The following is a 5,823-nucleotide window of genomic DNA, read 5'->3' as shown; positions in this document are numbered from 1 at the left end:
TTGTATGATATGAATAAAATAGAATATGATAGAATTATCTTCTTTGTATATAAGTCATAAAGTAAGACATGACAAGATCATGGTGAAAGCCAGTCCAACCACATGCTCTTAGAGCATCACTTTTATTCCATAAAGTAAGATACTAGCAACTGGACCCATAGGTTGAATGGTCACACTCATGATGTCTTGGTTTGAGTGAAATTTTGTTTGAATGAAAGATCATTTTTTTAAGTCATATTTTTAATTATATAGAAAATGATCACATATATACATATATAGGGTATATTTAATGTATTGTTTGTAAGATAGAAATTAGTAAATAATATATATAATTATAAAATGATTAAAATTATAAATTATGTGTCTTTGAGATTTGGTCATGTGTAAAAAAATTTATTATTATTAAATTATAATATTTTATAAATTCTGAATTTGGTATTATAGCTAGTCTAAATATCTGAGAGGATGTGTTAAACTTAAAATATATTTTATAATGTTTTTAAGTCTTAAATGACTTGAATGATCACATATATAGATATATAGGGTATATTTAATGTATTGTTTGTAAGATATAAATTAGTAAATAATATATATTATTGTAAAATAATTAAAAATATAAATTATGTGTCATTTGAGATTTGGCCATGTGTAAATTTTTTTATTATTATTAAATTATAATATTTTATAAATTCTGAATTTGGTATTATCGCTGGTCTAAATATCTGAGAGGATGTGTTAAACTTAAAATATATTTTATAGTGTTTTAAAGTCTTAAATGACTGAATGATCACATATATAGATATATAGGGTATATTTAATGTATTGTTTGTAAGATTGAAATTAGTAAATAATATATATTATTGTAAAATGATTAAAATTATAAATTATGTGTCATTTGTAAAAAAAATTATTATTATTAAATTATATTATTTTATAAATTCTGAATTTAGTATTATAGCTGGTCTAAATATCTGAGAGGATGTGTTAAACTTAAAATACATTTGATAGTGTTTTAAAGTCTTAAATGACCGAATGATCACATATATAGATATATAAGGTATATTTAATGTATTGTTTGTAAGATAGAAATTAGTAAATAATATATATTATTGTAAAATGATTAAAATTACAAATTATGTGTCATTTTAGATTTGGTCATGTGTAATTTTTTTTATTATTATTAAATTATATTATTTTATAAATTTTTAATTTGGTATTATAGCTAGTCTAAACATCTGAGAGGATGTGTTAAACTTAAAATACATTTGATAGTGTTTTAAAGTCTTCAATGACTGAAAAATCTTTATGAGATATAAAATAGTGAAATACCTTTTATTATAAAATAATAGGAAAATATTTAGAATTGAAACTTATTTATCATAGTTGAAATTTTATTATGTTTAAAGTTTATTATAAGCAAATTCTATCATGTTTAGAATTTTAGATTTGGTATCATAACTAGTCTCAATATGAATGCACTTTAGAGAATGTGTTAGAATTGAAATACACTTCTTCATAGAATTTGAAAGTTTTTATTATGAAACATGTGATTCAATGGTGGAAAATCTTACTAACCACAAAGCTAGTTCTTAGTTTGAATCTTAGCTTATCTAATATTCTTATTAATGTATCTATAATTATTTGTAGAAATAAAACATCCTTATCATAAAATAGCAAAAAATAAATAAATTAAAATTTATGTAAAGATTGTCTTAAATGGTTCAAATAACTCTTGCATGTGACATGTATATATGCTCCAAGCTCTCGGGAATAAATCTACACCTTTACAATGTTTGGTAATTTGAGCTCCACTAGTGAACTCCAATTCACATTTCACTATTTAAGAAATAAATGGACTTTATTAATTGTTGCTTTTTTGTAGGGGATGGAGTGTAAAATTGCTATTTGATTATCTAACCATTGAAGAGCGTGACATTTAAGTAAAGTATAGAGCAATGGAACACCTTGTGCACAAAACTAAGCTATAAATAGTCTATTATATTTCTATTATAGTTAGAATGGTGACACAAATGACCAAATAAAAGAAATATCACAAAAAATGATATTTTTGTCACAACCCTCCTTTATCACTTTTTTTGATTTAAAATACAAAACTCTATTTATACTCTTTGGATGAATTATTGAATGAATATTGTAAGGGAATAAATTAATAAACCACACACACATGGAAAATGCATATATATTTTAAATTAGTTATTTAATTTCCCTCACCCAATTTAAGGCACATGTTGTAGGAGGAATAAGAAGCTTCTAGAGGCTTCTCCACCTCCTTGCATGTAACTCCTCCCACTAAGCCCAATTAATTTGCATGGAGGCCAAAATTGGGAGAGAATCTCTTTTTTTCCAATTAACAATTAGGTAGTGGGAATTTGAAATTTCTTTTATAAAATAGGTGCAAGTTTCAAAAGAAAAGTTAGCTATTCCATAAGAAATTCTGCAATTTCTCCTTTGTAGTCCATTTTTCATTTGCAGCCAAGGTTTTGTTGGGAGGATTTTCTCTTCAACTTGGAGGATAAAGGAAGACTCCACACCATCTTCAAGCATCCAGGTTCCTCCAACTTAGTTCATGCATCTCATTTTTATGGTAGATTAGATTTTAGTAGATTAATTATGAGTACGAAATTTATTTGTATTTTGTTAAAGAATTAGTTTAGATTTTGTAGAAAATGAGAGTCAAGATTTAAATAAGATTCATTGTTGAAATTTCTTGATATGAAATTAGTCCCTAAGATTTTGTAAATAATGAGATTTATTGTTAAATAAGATTCATTGTTTAAATTTTTGATAAGAATGTAGTTTCAGATTTTTAGAAAATAAAATTCATTGTTTTGATAAGAAAATTGTTTCAGATTTTTGTAGAATGAAATTCATTTTTTTTTTGAAATAAGATTCATTGTTTAAATTTTTAGTTTCCGATTTTAGAGAATAAAATTCATTGTTTTGATAAGATATCTGTCTCAGATTTTTTTAGAATGAGATTCATTTTTTTGAAAATAAGATTCATTAGTTTTAGATTTATTATTCATTGTTTTGATAAGATATCTGTCTCAGATTTTTTTTAGAATGGGATTCATTTTTGAAAATAAGATTCATTAGTTTTAGATTTATTTTTCATTGTTTGATAAGAAAATTGTTTCAGATTTTGTAGAATGAAATTCTTCTTTTTAATTCTGATAAGAAATTAGTTTCAGAGTAAATGGAAATTAGATTCATTTTATTTTGATAAAAATTAGATCTCCCTGTGTGTATAAATAAATCTCCTCTCTCTGTGAACGAATTTTCCCTGTGCAAAGAAATGGATAACTCTCTCTGTGAATGAGATTTTTCCTGTGTAGAGAAATGAATTCCTTTCTCTGTGAATAAGTTTTCCCTGTGTAGGAAACAGAAGAAATGGAGAAAAGAATTAAACTCTCTTTATCTGTAAATGTATTTCCCTGTAGAAAAACAAAGAAATGAGAAAAAAATCCTCTGGTTTCTGCTTCATTTTACCTCTGAAATTTATTACCCTGCTTTGAGTAATCTTCAATAACTCATTAAAATTAAATTTATTACTCCTGTATGAGATATAAGAAAAAGATAATAATAATAATATAACATTTATGTACTCATATATATATATATATATATATATATATATATATATATATATATATATATATATATATATATATATATATATATATATATATATATATATATATATATATATATATATATATATATATATATATATATATATATATATATATATATATAAATTAAAAAGAACAAAGGCAAGAAAAAAAAACCCCATCAAACGTAGGAAAATCTCCTTAAAACTCCGTAACGCACGGCTTTCCACGTACTCGGTCGCAGTCTGCATGGACGGTTTCAATAAACCGTCGCAGGGTACGGGGGGGGGGGCCCACGGCATCCCCTCATCCCTGCGGACCTGCGACTGCAGGGCCGCAGGGGTGATGGGACCCGTGGTCCCCACCCCGCAGCCCCTTTGTATTTACAACAAAAACTTTTTTTTTAAATTCAATTTTTTTTGTAATTTAAAGTTGAAAGTTTTAAATTGTTTTTTTTGATAATAATAAACTAAGTTAATTACCATCTAGTTAATTTTTAAGGTTGATAATAATGACATTTAGTGATGATTTTGTTTTCCTTAGTGTACATTTAAGGATATTGACTTTCAATTAAAAATGGGATTAATGATTGTAATTAAACTATCCTTATAGACTTTAAAATCGTAGACTATATTCTTCAAAAAAAAAATTAAGAAATATTGGGACGCTTGATTTGGTCCTTAGAGATTAACTTACCTTATTGCAAATATTTAGATTTGACCGTCTTTTTGGACTCCCTAAGTCATCTTACATCATGGATTAATTGCTTTCGTTCATAGCATGCGAATTATTATATCTTTCATGCAGTTACTATTATGCAAGTTTCATTTGTTATGCAAATTTCACTTCAGGTAGTTACTTCCATTGTTTACGCTTCATTTTGTTATTCGTAGTTAGAAAACTAAATAAAGGAAGTTGGAAAACCAAAACTAGCAGCGTTCGGTATATATGGTGCCTCTGGGTCACGCTTACGGGTAATGCCGTCGTGTTGAACTACTGCACTTAACGCCTAATAAAGCTGCATTAACGACGTCTGTGGCATCGTCCCTATAAATCGTCGGGGAGTAATAAGGGACATTTGGAAGATAAAAATCCAAGGGGCGGGTAATCCCTCTTGGATCGATAATTTAATAAGATAACTTTTAATTGAATTTCACACCCGTTGAGATAAACCATAGTAAACCCCTCTTAGGGATGGACTAGTTAAGAGCTCTCATGAAATTGACTTTATTTATTTATTTATTTATTCACCTCGAAGGGATATTGGTGATTTGCAATTGGGCGACATTCATGTTAAGTACTAGGATCTAGTTTTTTTTTAGGCCACAAGCAATAGGCCATCTTGAGCCTTCGCTTAAGTGCTACCTTCGTGGGTAGCAACCGCAGAGAAACTGTCTGGGACACTGACCCTAGAAAGGGTTGCGTACCCACAAAATCAGTTTACATCAAACCATAGATTAGAAAATAGAACTACATACTTTACGCCTTGATCCCGCGCCGAAGCGGGTATGTAGGCAGTCTTGGGACGGAGTTGTCCCTCGTACTCAGGCGTTCGTGGGTGGGGTCTAGGCTTGGTTGAGTAAGAATCCTAATTGAAAGATAAGTTAATCAAATTTAATTCAATGCATACTCGGAAGGAATCCCGTATGGATTCGCTTGACTTCCCGAGGCTTTAAGCCAAATTCCGAGGCGGAATTCAAGCTTGTATTATTTTCTTATTACTCCTAAGGACGGCGACCTCGGTGCATTCTTGTTAGAAGAATGTAGTACTTAGTGAGTGGCTCAGGACCCGAATGGTCCCGATGAGTCTAAGTCTCTGGCCAGAGCATCTCCTATCCCGTTTGGATGGATGCCTACCCCGTATGGGTAGATGCCTATCCCGTATTGGATAGATGGAATTTACGTCTCGTATGGACAATTGCCTAACCCGTATGGTTAGAAGCTCATCCCGAATGGATGAATGCCCAATCCTATTGGATGGATGCCCAGAGTATGCAATTGAATAAAACATAATAAAGAAAAAAAAATATACTCAATTTTTGTTGGATGAATCATGGTGGGTTATTACATTTGGTATCAGAGCCAGGTTCAAATCTAGGCCTTGTGCTCACTTCAATTTATTCAACTAAGGGAATGTTTTACAATAATAGAAATTAAATTTTATTCTTCAGAAAGAAACTAACTACATAAT

Source organism: Cryptomeria japonica, chromosome 4 (assembly GCF_030272615.1).
Source record: "Cryptomeria japonica chromosome 4, Sugi_1.0, whole genome shotgun sequence".
Lineage (NCBI taxonomy): Eukaryota > Viridiplantae > Streptophyta > Pinopsida > Cupressales > Cupressaceae > Cryptomeria > Cryptomeria japonica.
The sequence above is the reverse complement of the archived record's forward strand: the minus strand, read 5'-3'. Positions refer to the sequence as shown.